Consider the following 25,151-nt stretch of genomic DNA (forward strand, 5'->3'; position numbering starts at 1 on the left):
TGTTTTATCCCTGCCTGCTTGACTCTCCTGTTGCCGACCCGGAATGCCTGACTTGTACCTGTGCCGCCTGCCCTGACCTATTGCCTGTCTGACTTCGCCTCTGCCTCATCCTTCGGTCCTGCACTGTTGCTCCTTGTAAGACTCTGCCTGCTGACAATGCCTGTACCTCTGGTATTTTTCTCAGGTACCTCCTGGTCCGCCTGGACCAGCTGCCTCATGTGCCTCTCCTCCTCAAGAGGTAGCGACCTGGTATTCCCCTCGGGAAAGTCTATCCCCACCATCAGGGGTACTGTGAAGATCGAGGAGTTCACTTAGACAACACCCTTAGAGGAGGTAGGACACGTGGCACAGTGGGTTCACACCCGCTGGTTCGTGACACAAGTAATGATAGCTGCCTGCTCTGCTCTGCTTTTCAGCGACAATGAGCTTTATGAGGACAGTCAACTGTTAAAGGCCAGCCCAGACTTGGGGGAGAGGTCCGCTGCAGACTCCTTTAGATCTGCCGATGATGACAGTCGAGTGGGAGCACATGTTGCGAGAGGTCCGGTAGGTTTGCAAGAGACATTGTAGATGATGATGTAGCTGATCATACGTGGGAGCCGGGTGAAGAAGGAGCCTCATCATCATTAGGGGGCAAGGGTAGACGTGAAACAGCAGGATGGCAGCATGCCCGTAAAACAGCAGGATGGCAGCGTGCCCGTGAGGCAGCAGTGTGGAAGAGTGCCTGTGAGGCAGCAGGGTGGAAGCAGTGGGAGATCTGGAGCCAAATGCAGGAGGGATACACCATCTGCTACTCAGGAGACTACCTGTGAGGAACACACTAGCAGTGCACTGGTTCATAAAAGCAGCGAGAGGCAGGCATAACTCAGTAGTGGAGGGAAAATGGCATACTCGGCAGTGCAGGAGTTTTTCGCCAAGTCAGTGGGGGACGTTAACGTGGTGGTATGCAATATGTGTGGGCAGAAGGTGAGGCTTCGCCAGGATGTTAATGTTGGCACGACGGCCCTGCATCAACACATGGAGCATCACCATAGAGTGGCGTGGGAAAACGGTGCCACTCATTTAGTCTTACAGCCTGATGCCTTAACTGCTGCATTTCCCACTGGCCTGCACCCCCTCTCAAGCAGTCAGGACTCGTCAACATCAGCAGAAGGAAGCTGACGTTCCTTCCCATTGACTTCAATGTCATCTATTGCTCCTGATTCTCCTCGTCGTCACTTGTTTCGACAGCAATCGATCACTGAGGTGAGTGAAAAAAGACAACAGTATGCATGCACTCATCCAACGACACAGAAGCTAATCATGCTCCTGGCTAAGTTGCTGGTACTACAGTCCCTCCCTTTCCATGTAATTGACTCTGCGTATTTCAGAGAACTGAAGTCTTGTGCCCAGCCAAGGTGGAGTCCCAAGCCAACATTACTTTACCCAAAAACCTATACAAACTCTACATATGTACATTGAACAGAAGATGGGCCAGTCCTTGGGCCTCATGGGCCCCTCGCCAGCGCTGATTTATGGAGTTGTAACTATAGTCAAGGAAAATATATGTCATTCACAGCCCACTGGGTAAATGTAGTTTCTGGAAAGGCAGACCAGCAAATTGACCAGACGATTGCAATGCCACCTCCACGTTGTAATGCTGGCATTTCTGCGCCAATGTTCTCCTCTGCCTCTGTACTATAGAGACATGCATGCAGTCAGTTGGTCGCTTCCTATGAGTGCCATCGCCCTTTCTCAGGAATGTCTGACCGGGGGGACCCTCTGCGCTCACGCTCCACTGCCATGACTGGTGGGGAGGTGGGGCAGGAGCAGCACCAGCGCCATAAGCAGCCAGTTAAGTCTGGAGTCTCTGATGAGCAATTTTCTTCACCCGCCTTCTGAAAAAACCCAAACAGGAGCAGAGGGACATGCAGCAGAACCTCAATAAGCAGGTGGTGGCATACTTGGACTGCACCCTGTCACCCATGATTCTAGATCCCCTAGTCTACTGGGCATGCAAACTTGAAGTGTGGCCGCACCTGGCTGAGTTTGTCATGGAATGCTTTGCTGTCACTGCCAGTTCTGTGAGAAGATCTGGCAGACGTTTTTCTCTACCTCTTGTATGATGTTGTTTGTTTTGATTTCACTTTCTCATCTCTTTTCCTTCTGCCAGGTGTCACTAATCGTCTTCCTTTATAATCCCTCCCATACTGCCTCACTTTGCAGTTCATACTACTTCCTGGATAAGGTGTTCACTGCTGGAGGCTGCTTCTGCTGTTTGTACAGATAAGTCTTTTACTTTATTGTGTTTCCTTGCTGGCTTGATTCTAGGTGACCCTGACTCCGTCCGTATTAAGTGCAGGGAGCCGGTGGTCGTGTCCCCTCACTATTATAGGGTATTCAGGTGTCACTCAGTATTAGGTACGCGGGCATGCAATCGTCTACCATACAGACCCTTGCATGTGCATAGCAGTCAGGGAGAGCTCTTAGGGTTTTATAGGGCTCACCTATAAGCTCCTTAGTTTGGGATCAAGCCAGTCACTCGTTTATTTATATGTTCCAGCTATCTGCTAACTTCATCTGTGACATTATAAACCGCCATAACCGTCTTAAGCATGGATCCGGTTTCAGCCTTGATTGACCGCATGCAAGGTCTTTCGCTGGAGGTAGCAGATCTCCGTAAAACTGTGTCTCAGTTTCAGGTGACCGGTTCTGCTGGCGTTCATGGAGTTTGTTCCGAGCCTAAGATCTCGCTCCCGGATACGTTCTCCGGGGGTAGTGAGAATTTTGTTCGCTTTAGAGAGGCTTGCAAACTCCATTTTCGCCTACTTCCCCATTCCTCTGGTGATGAGGAGCAGAGGGTGGGGATCATCATCTAGCTGCTCAGGGATAACGCTCAGTCTTGAGCCTTTTCGCTGCCGGTGGGGGCACGGCCCCTCCAATCGGTGGATGAATTTTTTGTAGCCCTGGGGCAGATATATGATGACCCGGATCGTATTGCTCTGGCTGAATCTAAACTGCGTCTTTTATGCCAGGGTAAACAGTCCGCAGAGATATATTGTTCTGAATTTCGGAGATGGGCAGCTGATACTGGTTGGAATGATGCTGCACTCCGAAGTCAATTTTGCCATGGTCTTTCAGAAAGATTGAAAGATGCATTTGCTTTTCATGAGAGACCAGTGTAGTTAGAATCTGCCATGTCTCTAGCTGTTCGTATTGACAGGCATCTTAGAGAGAGAGAGGAGACTACTCTTTCCTGTCATATTCAGCCCAAGGACAGTGGGGCTGTCTCATTTAGTGCGCAGGGGTCTCTGTCTGTCTCAATCCCCTCTGAGGAGGAGGCCATGCAGCTGGGTTTGCTTGCCTCTGATAGTAGAGGATTCAGCTCTCAGAGGAGGGTTTGTTTCTGTTGTGGGGGTATAAATCATTTGGCTAAGGTTTTCCCCTCTAGATCCATGGCGTTTTCTGAGGGTAATAAAAACAAAACAAAAAAAACCCTCTAAAAACTTTCCATTTGCTACTATTGGCAAGGTTGATGCGGAAATTGAAGGTTTGCCGTTTGCTTGTAGTTCCCGTTTTCTCCTACCTGCCAGGGTGGCGCTAGACAGCAAGAACATTGTAGATAGTGGAGCAGCTGTCAATCTCATTGATAATCAATTTGCAACAACGCATGGTTTCCAGGTATGCACTTTGGAAAAGGATATACCTGTTTTTGCTATCGATTCCGCTCCACTTTCTCAAAGATCGTTAAAGGGCATAGTTCACAATATCCGTTTGACTGTGGGTGACGCTCATGTTGAGGATATGTCATGTTTCGTCTTAAGCGGATTACCTACTTCTCTAGTGTTGGGGCTACCCTGGCTCACTAAACATAACCCCACCATTGATTGGCAAGCAAGGCAAATAAATGGTTGGAGTGAGTTTTGCAGAGAGAATTTCCTCACGGCGTCTCTTTCAGAGGTTTCTACCAAGACTGTGCCATCTTTTCTCTCTGAATTTTCGGATGTGTTTTCAGAGAGTGGTGTCCAAGAGTTGCCCCCTCACCGGGAGTACGACTGCCCTATTAATCTCATCCCAGGCGCCAAGCTGCCAAAATCACGACTATACAATCTCTCCCAACCTGAAAGAGTCGCTATGCGTACTTATATCTCTGAGAGCCTGAGAAAGGGACACATCCGACCCTCGAAGTCACCTGTTGCCGCTGTTTTTTTTTTTTCAAGAAAAAAGATGGTTCTTTAAGACCTTGTCTGGATTTGAGGGAGCTGAACCGTATCACGATTCGTGACCCATATCCGCTTCCTCTGATCCGGGACCTGTTTAACCAGATTATTGGGGCTAAAGTTTTTTCTAAGTTGGATTTAAGAGGGGCATACAACCTAGTCAGGGTCAGGGAAGGGGACGAATGGAAGACGGCCTTCAATACCTCTGAGGGTCATTTTCGAGAATTTGGTTATGCCCTTTGGTTTGATGAATGCTCCGGCCGTCTTCCAACATTTTGTGAGCAGCATTTTTTATCATTTAATGGGGAAATTTGTACTGGTGTATCTAGATGACATTTTGATTTTTTCTCCTGATTTCAAGACTCATCGGGACCACCTACGTCAGGTCTTGCTCATTCTGCGGGAGAATAAATTGTACGCTAAACTGGAAAAATGTGTGTTTGCAGTTCCGGAGATTCAATTTCTTGGTTTTCTTCTCTCCGCTTCTGGTTTTCGGATGGACCCTGAGAAGGTCCGCGCTGTGCTTGATTGGGAGCTTCCTGAGAATCAGAAGGCGCTGATGCGGTTTTTGGGTTTTGCCAATTATTACAGAAAGTTCATTTTGAATTATTCCTCTGTTGTTAAGCCACTCACTGATATGACTAAAAAGGGGGTGGATTTTTCCTCGTGGTCGGTAGATGCGCTTAAAGCCTTTTCTAGTATTAAAGAGAGTTTTGCTTCTGCTCCCATTTTGGTTCAACCTGATGTCTCTCTACCTTTTATTGTTGAGGTGGATGCTTCTGAGGTGGGTGTGGGTGCGGTCTTATCTCAGGGTCCCTCTCCTGCCAAATGGTGACCGTGTGCCTTTTTCTCAAGGAAACTATCCTCTGCAGAGAGAAATTACGATGTGGGAGATAGGGAGTTGTTGGCCATCAAATTAGCTTTTGAGGAATGGCGCCATTGGTTAGAGGAGCCAGACACCCTATTACCGTGTTTACCGACCATAAGAATCTGGCCTACTTGGAATCGGCCAAGCGTCTCAACCAAAGACAGGCCAGATGGTCTTTGTTCTTTTCTAGGTTTAATTTTGTTGTTACGTTCCGCCCTGGGGTTAAAAATGTTAAGGCGGATGCCCTGTCACGTTGTTTTCTGGGAGGGGGGAACTTTGAAGACCCGGGTCCCATTTTGGCTGAAGGGGTGGTCGTCTCTGCTCTTTATCCTGATTTGGAGGCAGAGGTTCAGGCAGCCCAGGCAGAGGCTCCTGATCTTTGTCCTCCTGGGAGGTTGTTTGTGCCTCACGATACTGTCCTTGCTGGGCACCCGGGGAGTAGAGCCACAGTGGATCTCATTGCTCGGAGATTCTGGTGGCCGGCTCTTCGTAAGACGGTTGAGGGTTTTGTGGCGGCCTGCAAGACCTGCGCTCGTGCCAAGTTCCCTCATTCACGGCCATCGGGTTCTCTCCTCCCGTTACCCATTCTTTCCCATCCTTGGATGCATCTGTCCATGGACTTCATTACGGCCTGCCTCGTTCCTCGGGGAAGACTGTGATTCTGGTGGTAGTGGACCGTTTTAGCAAAATGGCACATTTCATTCCCTTTTCTGGGTTACCCAATGCTAAGATGCTGACGCAAGCGTTTGTTGATCATATTCTTAAATTGCATGGCATTCCTTCAGAGATCGTTTCTGATAGGGGCACGCAATTTGTTTCCAGATTCTGAAAGGCCTTCTGTTCTCGCTTGGGGGTTCGGTTGTTGTTCTCTTCTGCTTTTCACCCGCAGTCGAATGGTCAGACCGAACGCGTCAATCAGAATCTGGAGACATATCTGCGCTGTTTTGTGGCGGAGAATCAGGAGGATTGGTATTCTTTTTTGTCCCTTGCTGAGTTTGCTTTAAATAACCGTCGCCAGGAGTCCTCTGATAAGTCACCATTTTTTGGTGCATATGGGTTTCATCCGCATTTTGGGACATTCTCTGGAGAGGGGTCTTCTGGCTTACCCGATGAGGAGAGATTTTCCTCGTCTTTGTCATTTATTTGGCAAAAGATTCAGGGTAATCTGAAGAGGATGAGTGAGAGATATAAGCGTGTGGCGGATAAGAGACGTGTGCCTGGTCCGGAACTGAATGTTGGTGATCTGGTGTGGTTGTCTACAAAGAATATCAAACTGAAGGTTCCCTCCTGGAAGTTGGGTCCTAAGTTTATTGGGCCTTACAAGATCTTGTCCCTCATCAATCCCGTTGCCTTCCGTCTTGATCTTCCTCAGACTTGGAAGATCCATAATGTTTTTCACAGGTCCCTATTAAAACCTTATGTCCAACCCACTGTACCCTCCTCTTTGCCGCCTCCTCCGATTATTGTTGATGGTAATCTTGAATTTCAGGTCTCTAGAATTGTAGATTCTCGCATTATCCGCGGTTCTCTTCAGTACCTCGTTCATTGGGAGGGTTATGGTCCTGAGGAGAGGATGTGGGTCCCAGTGGCGGACATTAAGGCCACTCGTCTCATCAGGGCTTTCCATAGATCTCATCCTGAGAAGGTGGGCTCTGAGTGTCTGGAGTCCACCCGTAGAGGGAGGGGTACTGTCACCGCCAGTTCTGTGAGAAGATCTGGCAGACGTTTTTTTCTACCTCTTGTATGATGTTCTTTGTTTTGGTTTCACTTTCTCATCTCCTTTCCTTCTGCCAGGTGTCACTTATTTCGACTAATCGTCTTCCTTTATAATCCCTCCCATACTGCCTCACTTTGCAGTTTATACTACTTCCTGGATGAGGTGTTCACTGCTGGAGGCTGCTTCTTCTGTTTGTACAGATAAGTCTTTTACTTTATTGTGTTTCCTTACTGGCTTGATTCTAGGTGACCCTGACTCCGTCCGTATTAAGTGCAGGGAGCCGGTGGTCGTGTCCCCTCACTATTATAGGGTTTTCAGGTGTCACACAGTATTAGGTACGCGGGCATGCAATCGTCTACCATACAGACCCTTGCATGTGCATAGCAGTCAGGGAGAGCTCTTAAGGTTTTATAGGGCTCACCTATAAGCTCCTTAGTTTGGGATCAAGCCAGTCGCTCGTTTATTTATATGTTCCAGCTATCTGCTAACTTTATCCGTGACATTTGCTGCCTGGCCAGTAGTGTGGCATCAGAGCGGGTGTTCAGTGCGGCAGGGGGCATAGTTACCCCTAAGAGAACTCACATTTCCTCTCTAAATGTTGAGAGACTAACCTTCATAAAGATGAATCGGGTGTGGATCAACTAGGATTTCCAGAAACTAGTGCCTGATGCAACAGAATAGATCATTCTGACACTATTGATCACACTGTAGTGTGCTGGCACACCTGAATATTCAGCAAAATGGACCATTACTTCTGGCCCCTTGCTGCTGCCATAATTCTGATGCTGCCACCCTCTCGATGCCTCAACTGCCATTTCTACAATGGGGCTTGTTGACTTACTCAAACATACATGTTGAATTTTTACAAAGATATGCATACCACTGGCCCTTGCTATCACAATGCTGTTGTTATGGTCTGCTATTACTGTGATCTGCCACCATGTTGTGCCATATGTGACTGATGCTGCCACCATTCCCACTCTGTCATGGGGCAACTATTGTCCCTGTTACTAACAGTGCTGCTGCCTCCCCCCTCTGTTATGGGCCATTATTGTCCCTGTTTGGCCGTGTTGACATCACCATTTATTTTTCCTTTCTTCGGATCCGTCAGAAGAACATAAAAAAAAACGATCCTGTATTTTGAGCATTCTTAAGGCCTCTTTCAGACGGTCACTATTTGGTCACTATTTTGTATCAGTATTTGATCAGTATTTGTAAGCCGAAAGCAGGAGTTGGTCCAAAACACAGAAGAGATGCAAATGTTTTCATTACATTTTATATCTGTTTTGGACCCACTCCTGTTTTTGGTTTACAAATATTTATCAAATACTGATACAAAATACTGACCGTCCGAAAGAGGCCTTATGGTTGCTCAAAATACAGGATCCGTTTTTTTTTTCTGACGGATCAGAAGAACAGAAAAATAAACAGTGATATGAACACAGCCTTACTGCTGCGTCCCCCCTGCCCACCCAGTCATGGGGCTACTATTGTCACTGTTACTGCCACTGCTGCTGCTGACACCCTCCCCACTCTGTTATGGAGCCACTACTGTCAGTGTTACTGCATCGCCATTTTCTGACAGCCTTAACTTTTTTATATTTTGGTCTACAGAGCTGTATGAGGGTTAGTTTTTTGTGGGATGAACTGTAGTTTTTATTAGTACCATTTTGTGGTACGTATGACTTTTTGATCACTGTTATTCAATTTTTAGGGGGGAAAAGGTGACTAAAAACGAGTGAATCGTATGTTTTTGATTCTTTCCATTAAGGCATTCACAGCACAGGAAATGTAAAAAAATATTTTAATAGTTCAGACAAAGCGATACCCAATATGTTTATTTTTTTATTGTTTATACGGTATATTTTATATGTAAAATTGGAAAAGGGGGATGATTCAAACTTTTGATATTTTAATGTTTTGTTTTATTTATTTTTTACAATAACTTTTGGCCCCCTTAGGCGACTAGAACATGAGATCTTTTTTTCATCCCATGTCCCAATCACCCAAAAAGAGATCTATTAGGGTGAATGGCATTATACCGCGCTCCCTGCTGAGCTGTGCCTCGTGTAAAACGCAGCGAGGATCTTACAATGGCAGCCCTGTAAAGCTTCAGAAGCGTTCAGGCTGCCACTGTAACTCATTGGAACCCAATGATTTCACTGCGGAGGGTCCAATCGGAAGGCAGAGGGAGCCATATCCCTCTGCCTTACCTCACAGATGCCACGATCGGCTTTGATCGCAGCATCTGACGGGTTAAAAGATGGGGTTCGGCTCATTGCAGCCGGTTGTCTGCTGTATGATACAGCCAGCACCCTCTGCATATTGTGAGGATTCGCTCTGGTGGGCAGGGTAAGCGGACGCAGAACAGAGGCAAAAACAACAATTTGTAAAACAAAACTTCAGTGTTTATTCACACACAAGTCAAAAGTAAAGCAAAGTTTCACAGTCTTAGTGCTATTTCACACAAAGGAAAGTCCAAAGCACAACACAGTCACCTTGTTAGCAGGTTTTCCTAGCGGTCCACAACAGGCTTTAGGGGGCCTGTTTCCCCTCATGCGGCTCTCAGCCCTCTAGCACGGCACCATGCCTCAGATCCAAAAACAAAGACACAGATTCTGAGCCCAGCTGTCTACTTAAAAGACAGCCAGGTGCTGCCAAAACCCAGACCGGCACTCCGGTCCAGTATTTGATCTCACCTTGCTGGAAATCAGCCCAGCCGCCCATGTTGGGAGGAAAATACCTGCCTTCCCAAACAAAACCCCTTGCTATGTCACATACCCCCCCCCCCCCCCCCCTTTGTTCAACCCTGAGGTACCCAGGACAGGGCATCAGTGTTTCCCTGTAACCAGCCTTCCCTGTGTTCTACTGTAAACTTAAAGTTTTGCAAGGACAAAAACCATCTAGTGACTCGAGCATTCCTCTCTTTGTCCTGGCTCATCCACTTGAGAGGGGAGTGGTCGGTCACCAGACGGAACTTTCTCCCCAACAGATAATAGCGGAGAGACTCGAGTGCCCACTTGATGGCCAGGCACTCTCCACTATACTCTACCGGGTGCCCGCTCCATACATTACCTCAGCCACTGTGATGTACTGTACGAGTATACCTGATTTATAGCGATTTGTGACAAATTAATTTAGAACAAATCAAATTTCTTGGTGAACTTCAGCGAATTGGCCAAATCAAATTTTTCAAAACTTTGCTCATCTCTAGTCTTTTCTCATCAGTATAAAACAGTCAGAAAATCCCTTTAAGCCCTGGCCTGCATTATACATTATACATCTCGTGGCATAAGAATAACTACTTAAGAGGAATGAGAAACATGTGAGTTGTCAATGGACATACATAAGCACACCCCACCCTTCCGACCCTCATCAGATGACACGAAGTGTACTTGATAATGTAAGTAACATGCTCTTAAAAATACTTTGCCATATGAAATTACAGTCACCGCTTCTCCAAGTTGAGCGGAATGTTTGGAATTTCTCATTATATAAAATCTCGTATTCTCAAGAGCAGGAATACATTTACACAAATTACCACAGGTTCAACTTCATATTTGCAGGAAACATTCTTTAGAATAGTCAGAAATATTAGTCATTCAGTGTAAATTGTATGTGAATGAAAGAAGAAGTTATGGCTGAAAATATTTGTGAGGCAATGTTCCAAAAATGTTTTGAAGCACTTTTTGTTGGAAAACATTTTCTTGGTTGTATGGAGATGAACATTTATTTGAGTTGTATCTAGTAGTGAGATCTGGCAGGATCACAGTAAGGTTACTTAGAGAAAGAACAATCTGACCTTGCAATTTATCTATAACACCCCACTTTCCTATGGGGTGCCATTTGTTCACAGTGCATTTTGTGACACAAAATGCATTTTGTATAGACAAAATAAATTTTGTAGAATTCTATGTCACAAAATGACATTTTGTGCAACAAAATAAAATTCTGTGTGACAAAGTGACAGAATTAACTGAATTGTATTTTGTGGCACAGAATTCATCTCGTGTCACAAAATTCATGTTGTGGCGCAACATTCATTTTGTCACACATAATGTAATTTTGTCACATAGAATTATACAAACTAAATTTTGTCTATACAAAATGCATTTTGTATCATAAAATGCACTGTGAACAAATGGCACCCCATACTTTCCTAGACCTCGGTGCCCCAAGCTGGCCCGGTGATTTATTTGCTTATCGTCAAGCCAGAGTGGAACCAGGCTACAATTAAAATAGTTGGAGTTACATTTGGTATGGGTAAGAACATAAAGGAAAAGTCAATAGGAACATAAGCTAAAGGATAGGTCAGGGGCAGGGGATCCTGAGTGTGGTCAGGCAGGTCAATGGTCTCTAACTGAGGTCATGTAAAATCAGAAATGGGGTGCAGATGAGTACATCTGAATGTATATAAGGTGATGAAGCTGCACCCACCGGAAACAAAAGGGGTTGTTCCCTCAAAGTCAAGTAGTTCTCCCATTCTTCCCCCACACCCCTTGGATAAGTGGTGAAACCCTGATTGGTGGCTGGATGGCATTACTGCTCCAACACCGAAGATGAAGGTATTGAGATCCTGCTGTATTAACAGGGTGGTGCTAGAGAACCACAGATAGGAACTCTGCGGTGTGCTCTCCTCTGTAGAGCAAGCAAATAAGATGAATTTTATCTGGAGCACTCCAGGTGCTATTACACAGAGTGCACCTGTGAGTCGCATGGTGTGCACTCACCCGTCCCTGCTAGGGGTGAATGCTGAATCACACCCTGCTGAAGCAGCCGATGAACCCTAAGCAGTCTACTCTGCTCAGGGGGAGAAGGTGACCCTCCTGCAACTTTGATGCCCATAAAAGTGACGCAGTAGTGCTAGAAGCTGTACTATTCCCCTAGTTGGGAATATGCTGGAGAAAAATGCAGACCAGACCCAGCTAAGATCAGGGAGTAGGACCTGACAAAGTTATGAGCAGCAGTCATTACAGTTGAGTACATGAGTGACAGTCCAATAAGATGAGAGGGAGCCTCCCAGCCACCAGAGTGGCACTGATGGTGCAATGTCCTGCAGGAAACAGCTGCAGAGAATGAGATGACCTGCCAGACTGGACTGGCTGCAGCAATGTTGCAAGTCTATGAGAGACCAGAATTGTGACATTGTATTTCTTTGGGCTGAGTTTCTCCACTCCACCCCTCCCACTAGAAGGTTCTAGTTCAGCTACAAACTGTATCTAAGGAGAATAGTCAGCCCCTAGTGTTCTGCAGTTAGAGAGCAGTGCTTAGAAGAAAAGACTCGTGCCAGACTGCATGAGTAACCAGATGAAGATGCTGAGATGGGGCTGCTGAGCCACGAACCATTGGTCACGAGCCCTGTGGCCAAGAAGCCAGCCGGACTGAGCCACAGACCGTGGGCCTCCAGCTGTTGGCCAGAATACCAGACTTCTGAGGGGCAGGAAGAGCTATCTCAGTGTCACGCTTCGGTGTGGAAGGGAAACACCACACCGAGCATAGGAAGAAAGGGGGGAATCAGGTCTGAGAACTAGGGAAGGAAAATGGACACCTCCTAGTGAAAACCCTAACCAAAATCCTGACTCACTACCAGTATGAACAGACCCCAAAAGGTAGAGGAGTTCATACGCAGGAATACCTAGAGTCTTATTTAGCCCTATAGGACCCTGGTACTTATGGCAGGGACGAGACTACCTGCTCCTCCAAAAGGAAGGAAGAACAGGAGTCTTCTTCAGGCCTAATGCAAACAGTAGGGAAATGCAACACACAGAACCCAAACAAAATACAAAAGGGAAAGGAAAGATTTAACTTCAAAGGGGCTATGAAAGCACCAGGAACTCAGCCGAGATCCAACCACAAACTATCCACAGGCACAGAAGCTATAAACCGCACAGCATTGTGGGAGAAGCAACTATAAATAAGGAAGGTTAAATGACAACATTAGCAACACCTGGAGGCAAGCAGTGTGGCCATTACTAGAAACAACACAGGCACTTATTGATCCACAAGGAAAACCTGCCAGATCAAACAATGTCTTGCCAGTCTCACAGATCTCCTGCCAATCACTGTCGCCAGGATGTCCGTATGTCTTGGTACGTCCGTGACACTCAGGCCTTTCCTCAGCATGAACCCTTCTTCTGCCCGGGAGGAGACCCTGACTCTTTGGACTTATTTCCCATTGGGTTGCACCACGTCCCATCATCCCATCCGGAGAGCAGCAATACGTGGTGACACCTCAACGTTGTCCGGGGGGACCCAGCGTAGCATTGGGTCCACCCCAAACCCGGCCACTTTACAATGTTTTGTGGATGGATGAGACCAAAATAGAACTTTTGTGGCATAAAAACCTCATCCCATCTGTGAAACATGGTGGTAGTATCATAGTTTGCCCTGTTTTGTTGCTGTTATGGACAGTGGATATGGACTCAATGTGCCAACCAACCGGGTTGGCTTTGGGCTAGTTCTAAAGGCGGAATCCTGGCATTCCCCTGGTATTTACCCTTTAACCCCTGTACGGGGATCTGATCGCTGCAGTGGAGCCAGCTGGCCGCTACCTCTTGGAATAGTGCCAGCGTGACTGGCTGCTGACCCATGAGTGTCATATACTGGTGCAAAGCAACTTGGGATCAGGCAATAAAAGTCAGGAAACAGGCAGAAGTTGGAGCAGATGGAGTTTGTACATATCTGTGAAATAGTCTGAGGTCAGGGCAGGCAAAGTATGTGTGTATCTGTAACACCCCGGAGTTGTGTTACGAAACTCTTTTCCCCGCTACAACCTGTTAAGAGCATTTACATTGTCATCAGATGTAATTTTACATATCCTCACAAATGTGCATTGAAAGCCTTGTTACATGTACAGCCAGGTCCATAAATATTGGGACATCGACACAATTCTAACATTGTTGGCTCTATACACCACCGCAATGGATTTAAAATGAAACAAACAAGATGTGCTTTAACTGCAGACTGTCAGCTTTATTTGAGGGTATTTACATCCAAATCAGGTGAACGGTGTAGGAATTACAACAGTTTGCATATGTGCCTCCCACTTGTACAGGAACCAAAAGTAATGGGACAGAATAATAATCATAAATCAAACTTTCACTTTTTAATACTTGGTTGCAAATCCTTTGCAGTCAATTACAGCCTGAAGTCTGGAACACATAGACATTACCAGACGCATGGTCTCATCCCTGGTGATGCTCTGCCAGGCCTCTACTGCACTGCCTTCAGTTCCTGCTTGTTCTTGGGGCATTTTCCCTTTAGTTTTGTCTTCAGCAAGTGAAATGCAATCCGATTCAGGTCAGGTGATTGACTTGGTCATTGCATAACATTCCACTTCTTTCCCTTAAAAAACTCTTTGCTTGCTTTTGCAGTATGCTTTGGGTCATTGACCATCTGCACTGTGAAGCGTCGTCCAATGAGTTCTGAAGCATTTGGCTGAATATGAGCAGATAATATTGCCCGAAACACTTCAGAATTCATCCTGCTGCTTTCGTCAGCAGTCACATCATCAATAAATACAAGAGAACCAGTTTCATTGGCAGCCATACATGCCCACGCCATGTCACTACCACCACCATGTTTCACGGATGAGGTGATATGCTTAGGATCATGAGCAGTTCCTTTCCTTCTACATACTCTTCTCTTCCCATAACTCTGGTACAAGTTGATCTTGGTCTCATCTGTCCATACGATGTTGTTCCAGAACTGTGAAGGCTTTTTTAGATGTCGTTTGGCAAACTCAAATCTGTCCTTCCTGTTTTTGAGGCTCACCAATGGTTTACATCTTGTGGTGAACCCTCTGTATTCACTCTGGTGAAGTCTTCTCTTGATTGTTGACTTTGACACACATACACCTACCTCCTGGAGAGTGTTCTTGATCTGGCCAACTGTTGTGAAGGGTGTTTTCTTCACCAGGGAAATAATTCTTTGGTCATCCACCACAGTTGTTTTCCGTGGTCTTTCGGGTCTTTTGGTGTTGCTGAGCTCAACGGTGCGTTCCCTCTTTTTCAGAATGTTCCAAACAGTTGTTTTGGCCACACCTAATGTTTTTGCTATCTCTCTGATGGGTTTGTTTTGTTTTTTTCAGCCTAATGATGGCTTGCTTCACTGATAGTGACAGCTCTTTGGATCTCATCTTGAGAGTTGACAGCAACAGATTCCAAATGCAAATAGCACACTTGAAATGAACTCTGGACCTTTTATCTGCTCATTGTAATTGGGATAATGAGGGAATAACACACACCGGGCCATAGAACAGCCGAGAAACCAATTGTCCCATTACTTTTGGTCTGCAGCTGACAGTCTGCAGTTAAAGCACATCTTGTTCGTTTCATTTCAAATCCATTGTGGTGGTGTATAGAGCCATAAATGTTAGAATTGTGTCGATGTCCCAATAGTTAGGGACCTGACTGTATATTGCTGGAATTTTCATGTTCACCAGCAGGTGGCAGCAATGTGTCAGCAGGGACTTAAGCCAGTTTAGTGTTTCTGAGCTGGAATAGTACATTCCAGTTTAGCTCTCCCCTCTGTGAGCAGAGTGGATTATTCCCACATCCTGCCTCATGGGGAGAGAAGGAAGTTAGGTTAGTGTGCCAGCCACCCCTGCTAGGGGAAGGCTGTGCGTGTAGGAGCTCCCAGTTATAGGGATCCAAAGCCGGGATCTTGTCTCGGCTGAGGCAATTGATCATCATCCCCAGCCTGAGCCTTCAGCCTCAGCTGGTAGAAGCAAGCAGACTACTCCAGAATTCCAGGAAGAAGCATACCCTGTGAAGTTAACTGTGAGTAGAGTCCAGAGACCCAGGAGAAGCCAAATTCCTCCTCAGCTAGTCAGTCTCCAAACAGCAGAAGATAGAAAGCGCAAAAGCCAAATTCCTGCCACAGTTTAGAGCTAACAAGTAGACGTCCTTTTCCTGCAAAGCTCCAGGTACATGATAGAGCAGAAGATATATTCCTGCCACACATTGCCAATACCTGCTGGGACCAAAGACTAATGCTGTACTTTGCATGGATGAAAGCTACTCTAAGTAAAGACAAGTTTGAACTTTATTCAAGGGTCTGGATCTCAATTACTGCTGAAAATTCCTCTATTACTCCCACTGTCACTACCCTCAATTTATTGCAAGTGAGCCAGGATCCAGGAGTCCAGCCATACCCAGGTAGGAGACACCGTTGACACCATTACTGCTACCATACAGAGACATTACACCACTCTGGCATTCCTAACCTGGTACGTGAGTTACAACATCTTAAAGGGCCCTGCAACAGTACCCTATGCATGCTGCAATTGGCGTCACAAACAAACTTATAGACCATTAAACCCATATCCTGACCCACTGCATAATTTGGTGTCTGTGTAACCGTACCACGGTCCTGCTCATTGCTAGTGTTGATCACGAATATTCGAATTTCGAATTTTTATCGCTATAGTTATATATATTCGTAATTTCAAAATTCGCATATTGTACAGTCATTACCTTCCCGATTTTTCGAGTAAAAAAAAAATCGCGAATTCGAAAACTCCCGATTTTTTTATATATTTTTTTTAATATGCGAATTTTCGGAATTCGAATTTTCGGACGAATATTCTACAAAATATTCGCAAAATATTGCGAATTCGAATATGACCCCTGCCGCTCATCACTACTCATTGCATATCCAAGAAACAATCTGAGGATAGGGCAGATGGCAAAGCGTTAGTACAGTAAAAAAGCAGTGTTCAGGACAGGCAGCGAAGGGTCAGAGTTGGGAGGCAGGTAAGGTTCAATACACAGAAACAGCACACTGACTTAATACTAGCAAGTTAGATAACCTAACACTCAGGCACCTAGGAGAAGGTGCTTTAAATACACACATACAAGTAGCCAGCCATTTGCTGGAGCCCTAGAGGCAGGCCGGAAGGCTGTCATCGAGTAGCGCAGGCTACGGCTTGTAAGAGCCACAAAGGAACGCCAGTAAGCCAGACCCACTGCCAGTGAGTAATGGAGAGCAAGCGGGTCGTGACTGTCAGAGCAAGACAAGGAGGGTGAGTAATTTAGCCCCTGTGCCTGCTCGAAGGGGCAGGGCAATGGTGGGTACATGCCACCATTGCAACAACTGCATCTGGGCCAAGACAGCTTGCCATCATCGAATACCAGCAAATTCTAAAGGAAAATGTCAGGACATCCGTCCATGAAGTGAATCTCAAGAGAAAGTTGGTTGTTCTACCAAAGAATGGTTAAAGAAGATGAAAGTTTTGAAATGGAATGGAAGTAAAAATCCTGACCTTAAGGCCTCTTGCACACGACCGTATGCCCTCCGAGACATACAGTCTGTGAGCGGGCCATATGTCTTGGAGCGGCATGCATCATGCGCACGGGAGCGCACAGTATCATAGATTACTATGAAGCTGTGTGCATCGGGCCGCCCGCGGGACTATTGTCCTGCATTTATAATGAGTTGGGGACAATAGTCCCGCGGGCGGCCCAATGCGCACAGCATCATAGTAACCTATTGTAACGGACCGTTTCAGCAGACAAGGGGTTAAAATCCGTTTAGGCGATATGCCCCTTTTCTGAGAGACAGGCACAGCTACTGCAGGACACCAACCTCCCGAACTGGATACAAAGTAGCACTCCCAACTGGAACCTCACGAATAGCTGCTAGCAGACGAACAGGAATCAGCTTACACTCCTGGCAATCAGTCTATAACAGCATACAGCGGATCCCCCCAATAACGAGACAAGGCTCCGTGTTGAGGGTCAAGCAGTGGTCTGACTGTACTTCAAGTACAGACTCTTTTATTCATAAACCACAAACATAGTACTGCCACAGGGGTTTGAAATACAACCAATCAGTAATTTACAACACATACAATGTAACTACAGCAACCAATCGTTCACGCCCCCAGAGGACCAGAATGAAGACTGTGACATAGGACAGATACAACATATCCCCACAATGCATCATGGTTTCCTCCTCTCTGTCCCGGAGACAACCTGAGGAGCAATCCAATTATCTCTCAGGACAAAGGGAGATCGCCAATACACATGTGTATACAACAGGACAGACATCACCATTTAAACACACAATGGGACAATGGCACAATAGAAACACACCAGCATATTCCTCCCAAGCTGACAAGTTACACTTATTATAAATTGTTACAACTTTGTGAGTTTACATTGGCCATACATATAACTTACATCAATTTAAACAGTATAACTTTGGGACAAACCTATGCAAAATTCCCTTGAATAGGTTCAGGGGTTTAAAAGTTAGTATGGGCCATAATCCTGAGGCAAGAGGCGGATAAACAGGCCTCTCCAAAACCCAGTGGCGAGGTTGGTTTCGCCACACATCTCCCCCCCCAGGGAAGACTAACCAGGTACCTGACCTCACGTCGGTCGGTACCTGAGTTAGTCTGACAGCCCACCCACAACCCAATACTGGACCTGTTGCATTTGGTAGCCTGTCTCTGTCCAGTGAGTCCACCAAGGTTATGTTGGAAGCTGGTACTCCCGGTCTCTGTGTTGCTCCCTGGCTTGGAGTCTGGTTGTTGGAGGGGGAGACCGACTGTCTCTACCCCCTGTGCTGTAAGTGCAGAGACCACGGTCCCATCTGCACTGTTGTGGGGCTTACTGTCTCCCCCTGGTGCGTTAAGCTGCCGCTGGGGAGAGGGGGTAACGAGCTCCTCTCCCATACATACTTCCAGCCGCTGGGGAGGGCGACCGACCGTCTCCGCTCCCAATACAGTGTCCTGTTGCTGGGGAAAGGAGACTGGGCTCTCTATTCCCTGCTGGACACTCTGCCGCTGGGGGACAGGACCGACTGTCTCTGCCCCCTGTAACTCCGCCTGCCGCTGGGGAATGGAGACTGGGCTCCCAATTCCCAAAAAATCATGCTGCTGCTGGGGGATGGAGACTGGGTTCCCAATTCCCTGCAGGACCGGTGGAGAGACCTCGGTCCCATCTCTACCGGCCACCTGGGGTCCTTCCCAGTAACACTCTACAATATCTGCCCAGCTGAATGGGTCTGGATCTGGGTCTGTCACCTTACTGTCCTGCTGAGCCTTCCCAATGGCGTCGAAGAGATCTCGGTAGTCCTGCTCCAGTTCCCACTCCAGGGTTGCTAGGTGAGCCAGGTCTTTCTCTACCTCATGGGGGTCATCCCACTCATGCCTAGCCTCCCTCTCATAGAAAATGTCCTGAAGTCTGGACTGTGCAGGGCTCCCGAAGTCAGGCTCTGCAAAGGACTCCCATAACAAGCCAGGACCATCAAACTCCTCTCCCTCTGGCTTGTCATGTTCGGCTGTCCAGGGTATATACTGTGCCATATACCACCAAAGCACCTGGTAGGCATCCTCCAGCCATAGCTCCTGCCATACCCGGTGCTCTAGTTCCTTCACCCATTCCTCCAGGGGCTGCTCTCCCAGGAAGGGCATCCGCAGGGCCACTTGCTTCTGCAACCGCTGCTCTTCACTGGGGAGACTCTCACCCCGCTGGTATTGTACCTTATCCAGGGCCTGGTACCAGATGCCTTTCCTTAATGCATCCCGGCCATCCAGGTCCTCCTCCTTGTATAACACTGCTGGTACCATCCTGGTGCTTTTAGGGTCGCTGTACTGGGACATGCATTGCCCTTAAATTGTAGAATCCACAGAAATGGTGTCTCCTGTAGCTGTCCTTCTGGCTGTAGGAACGATCCCACTGCTGCCACCAAATGTAACGGACCGTTTCAGCAGACAAGGGGTTAAAATCCGTTTAGGTGATATGCCCCTTTTCTGAGAGACAGGCACAGCTACTGCAGGACACCAACCTCCCGAACTGGATACAAAGTAGCACTCCCAACTGGAACCTCACGAATAGCTGCTAGCAGACGAACAGGAATCAGCTTACACTCCTGGCAATCAGTCTCTAACAGCATACAGCGGATCCCCCCAATAACGAGACAAGGCTCCGTGTTGAGGGTCAAGCAGTGGTCTGACTGTACTTCAAGTACAGACTCTTTTATTCATAAACCACAAACATAGTACTGCCCACAGGGGTTTGAAATACAACCAATCAGTAATTTACAACACATACAATGTAACTACAGCAACCAATCGTTCACGCCCCCAGAGGACCAGAATGAAGACTGTGACATAGGACAGATACAACATATCCCCACAATGCATCATGGTTTCCTCCTCTCTGTCCCGGAGACAACCTGAGGAGCAATCCAATTATCTCTCAGGACAAAGGGAGATCGCCAATACACATGTGTATACAACAGGACAGACATCACCATTTAAACACACAATGGGACAATGGCACAATAGAAACCCACCCAGCATATTCCTCCCAAGCTGACAAGTTACACTTATTATAAATTGTTACAACTTTGTGAGTTTACATTGGCCATACATATAACTTACATCAATTTAAACAGTATAACTTTGGGACAAACCTATCCAAAATTCACTTGAATAGGTTCAGGGGTTTAAAAGTTAGTATGGGCCATAATCCTGAGGCAAGAGGCGGATAAACAGGCCTCTCCAAAACCCAGTGGCGAGGTTGGTTTCGCCACACCTATGATACTGTGCGCTCCCTTGCGCACGATGTATGCCGCCTCGGGACATATGGCCCACTCACGGATCATATGTCTCGGAGGGCATACGGTCGTGGGCAAGAGGCCTAATACAATAGAAATATTGTGGAAAGACCTGAAGCGAGCAGTTCATGGGAGATAGCCTATCAACATAACAGAGCTGAAGCTGTTTTGTAATGGAATGGACTAATATTCCTCCAAGGCGATTTGCAGGATTAATGATTAATTACCATAAATGTTTAGTTTTAGTTATTAAGCCTCATGCAGACATCCGTGGAACACGGTCCGTGAGATACCGGACTGACATTGCAGGAGCGCAGGGCGTCATTGGTTGCTATGACGCTGCAATGCCAGTCCGGTATCTCACGGACCTTGTTCCACAGACGTCTGCATGAGGCTTTACTGGACAAGGAGGTCAAACCAGATAGTGAGAGCGAAGGTTGCCATACTTTTGCTGCCCACAGGCATGTGATATTGGACCATTTTCCTCAATAATTAAATGGCCAAGTCTAATATTTTTCACTCATTTGTTTGATTTGGAATTTTTTATCTACTTTTAGAAAATTTGATGTAGTTTTAGGTTAAATTTATGTACAAATTGTAAGGGATCACATTTCTTCCCCCACTTAACCAGATTCACGTCCGGAACCCGCTCAGGCTCTATTTCAGCCTTGACACGTGCTACACACATACAGTCGTGGCCAAAAGTTTTGAGAATGACACAAATATTAGTTTTCACAAAGTTTGCTGCTAAACTGCTTTTAGATCTTTGTTTCAGTTGTTTCTGTGATGTAGTGAAATATAATTACACGCACTTCATACGTTTCAAAGGCTTTCATCGACAATTACATGATATTTATGCAAAGAGTCAGTATTTGCAGTGTTGGCCCTTCTTTTTTAGGACCTCTGCAATTCGACTGGGCATGCTCTCAATCAACTTCTGGGCCAATTCCTGACTGATAGCAACCCATTCTTTCATAATCACTTCTTGGAGTTTGTCAGAATTAGTGGGTTTTTGTTTGTCCACCCGCCTCTTGACTATTGACCACAAGTTCTCAATGGGATTAAGATCTGGGGAGTTTCCAGGCCATGGACCCAAAATGTCAACGTTTTGGTCCCCGAGCCACTTAGTTATCACTTTTGCCTTAGGCTGGGTTCACACTTGAGCGCTGAAAAACGCCCTACGCTCAAACAAGTTCTTGAGCTTCTTTGGGGCGTTTTGACGCGCGTTTGTGGCCATAGGACACTGCAGTCAATCACACAAACGCGTGTCAAACGCGCGTTTACTATTACAAAAAACACGCATAAAAACGCGCGACAAAAACGCGCGTTAAACGCGCATATCAAATACGCTCAGGTCTGAACCCAGCCTAATGGCACGGTGCTCCATCGTGCTGGAAAATGCATTGTTCTTCACCAAACTGTTGTTGGATTGTTGGAAGAAGTTGCTGTTGGATGGTGTTTTGGTACAATTCTTTATTCATGGCTGTGTTTTTGGGCAAAATTATGAGTGAGCCCACTCCCTTGGATGAGAAGCAACCCCACACATGAATGGTCTCAGGATGCTTTACTGTTGGCATGACACAGGACTGATGGTAGCGCTCACCTTTTCTTTTCCGGACAAGCCTTTTTCCAGATGCCCCAAACAATCGGAAAGAGGCTTCATCAGAGAATATGACTTTGCCCCAGTCCTCAGCAGTCCATTCACCATACTTTCTGCAGAAGATCAATCTGTCCCTGATGTTTTTTTTGGAGAGAAGTGGCTTCTTTGCTGCCCTTCTTGACACCAGGCCATCTTCCAAAAGTCTTCGCCTCACTGTGCATGCAGATGCGCTCACACCTGCCTGCTGCCATTCCTGAGCAAGCTCTGCACTGGTGGCACTCCGATCCCGCAGCTGAATCCTCTTTAGGAGACGATCCTGGTGCTTGCTGGACTTTCTTGGACGCCCTGAAGCCTTCTTAACAAGAATTTAACCTCTTTCCTTGAAGTTCTTGATGATCCTATAAATTGTTGATTGAGGTGCAATCTTAGTAGCCACAATATCCTTGCCTGTGAAGCCATTTTTATGCAACGCAATGATGGCTGCACGCGTTTCTTTGCAGGTCACCATGGTTAACAATGGAAGAACAATGATTTCAAGCATCACCCTCCTTTTAACATGTCAAGTCTGCCATTTTAACCCAATCAGCCTGACATAATGATCTCCAGCCTTGTGCTCGTCAACATTCTCACCTGAGTTAACAAGACGATTACTGAAATGATCTCAGCAGGTCCTGTAATGACAGCAATGAAATGCAGTGGAAAGTTTTTTTTGGGATTAAGTTAATTTTCATGGCAAAGAAGGACTATGCAATTCATCTGATCACTCTTCATAACATTCTGGAGTATATGCAAATTGCTATTATAAAAACTTAAGCAGCAACTTTTCCAATTTCCAATATTTATGTTATTCTCAAAACTTTTGGCCACGACTGTACAATCACTGTATCAGAGGTCTCCACGGAGGTCCCTCCATGATCCATCCCTGGTTCTGTATATCTTTCCAGCACACAGGCACTATCAGACATGTCCTCTTCCCACATCACGCTCACCGACTTGATCCTCATCTCTTCAGGTACGAATGATGTCTGGTTGCTACTAGCAACTACCTTAGTTTCAGCGGACCTTGACATGGCAGCCTCACTCTCTGAGTTGCTATTAGTCACAGCACATATCTCACATATACCACTCATGTCATTATCAATTCTGACCTTGGGATCCACACATGAGCTACTCCCCATCTTGGACATTTCTTTATTAACCATAGAACACTGTGGAGACTGCATATCCACCTCTGGTACGTGCGGTACATCCTCTGGCTCTGCCACATTTTCCTGCACATTTTTCACAGTGGGTTCCCCAGCTGTGTTCTCTCCACATTTATCAGCACTTCTGTATCATTTACATTTTTACCCCCAGAGGGCGCTTCTCCCCTGACCACAACCTGCAACGGAAAAAAAGGCATGTCATCTTCATCACATATTTCACATGACATCACATTTTCATTATACATTTCCGCAAACTTGGCACAACCGCTTTGCACCTTATCAACACCATTGTTTCCAATGTGTCTTTCCCTTACACTCTCATTTAAAGAGATAGGTACAGGTTCTGCAGGAGTTACATCACTGTCTGCAGGAGTGTTCCTATTTCCCGGACGGTTCTCACTATCTGCATAAATGTCCCGCACACTTAGTAGTTTGTCACCCTCAGGCTTTACTTTATCAGCTACCCAAGCAAAATTAGGAACAGTCTTATCCACAGACGTCATGGGATCGGCAGTCCCAGGCGATGAGGGAGCTCCAGGAACATCTCCCCTGAGGTCCTCGTCCTTCTCCTGGACACTAGGAACCTCCCGCCTTTGATTCCTGGTCACCTGACTCCTGACCATAGGACAATCATGTGCACACTTTTTGACTTGACAGCATCTTCAGTAGCACTCTCTCTGTTGCGGGACAGCTGCATGCAGTTGTGGTTGGTCGCACCTAGAAACCGCATCACGCATCCTCTTTAGGACTCTGTACACACTGGCCGTAAACATTTGAACTCTTGAGAGCCGCACCGCACTCCCTCTCACTCTCTTCCCGTCGTTTGCCCTTGGCAACGGCACACACCACCCTTTCACTCTCTTCGAGATCTCCAGATCCATCACCGACACCTTGGACTTTTACAAAGTGTCCCCTCAGTGTGAAAGACTTAGTCTCCAGGGCCAACTGCAGTTACGCCCTCAAAGCCTCCCCCTCTGCATTAACCCGCATCCTAAGAACCTGCAGTTCTTGGGTCCTGGTCACACGGTTCCTCCATGAACTTTTCATGGTCCTCTTGCCACTTTACTTGCCTTTGTTCATGCCTTAGGTTAACCTCCAGATTGGCCTGCTTCAGCTGCTTGGTGAGATCCTCCATACGCCCCATAGCAACCGAAAGTTTCTGCAACTTATAACACAGCAGAAATGTCCAGAACAGCAAGAGAAGTGGCTTTCACCGGACAAACAGGCTTCCGGCCCTTCTGTCATGTAATTGCCCCTAGCAACCAGGCTTTTCAGCAACCTGCTGTTGTTGACGCCCGCATCCTCCACGAATTGTAAGGGATCACCTTTCTTTCAGGGGGTCGCAACCACATACTTCTTCAGGACACAAGGATTTAGGGGCCAAACTGTGCTTTATAGTGGCACGTCAGCAAAACAAACCCAAAATAAACACCTTGCCCATCTGTGCTCTACCTAAACAGAATCATATCCCTGACTCACCTAAAGCACCGTTCACACACGGTAATCACATGTGGCTTTCTCAGCCTAAGGGCTTGTTCACACGACCGTGTGAAGCCCGTGCCCATGCTGTGGACCGCAAATTGCGGTCCGCAATGCACGGGCACCGTCCATGGGGCAGCCGCATGGGGATCGCAGACCCATTCTATCTTTTTGTGGTGCGGAGACACGGAACGGAACCCCAGAAAGCACTCCGTGGTGCTTCCGCAGTGTTCCGTTCCGTGATTTTGTTCCGCATCGTTCCGCATCTCCGGATTTGCGGACCCATTGAAGTGAATGGGTCCACATCCGTGATGCAGAATGCAAATGGAACGGTGCCTGTGTATTGTGGATCCGCAAATGCGGTCCGCAATACGGCAAAGGGCAGCCACCTTCCTGCTAGGGAAAAACCTGCCCTGGAATGGGGGTGGATTGTGAGATCCCACTACCAAACCTACCATCCCAATCCGAAAAAAATCCAGCCCTGAATAAGTAAAGAAAATAGCTCCAGCAACTA

The 25,151-nt window shown here is 46.7% G+C and overlaps 1 long non-coding RNA gene across 1 annotated transcript; it reads right to left on the reverse strand.

Moving 5' to 3' along the window:
- LOC120994167 lies at positions 1 to 25,151 on the reverse strand. The gene is made up of 4 exons (XR_005777339.1): positions 25,027 to 25,151; positions 9,884 to 9,891; positions 1,416 to 1,419; positions 1 to 17 (listed from the first exon to the last, which is right to left on the reverse strand). It is a non-coding gene; the product is annotated as an uncharacterized LOC120994167 (long non-coding RNA).

The sequence above is a fragment of the Bufo bufo genome, chromosome 3 (assembly GCF_905171765.1).
Source record: "Bufo bufo chromosome 3, aBufBuf1.1, whole genome shotgun sequence".
Taxonomy (NCBI): domain Eukaryota; kingdom Metazoa; phylum Chordata; class Amphibia; order Anura; family Bufonidae; genus Bufo; species Bufo bufo.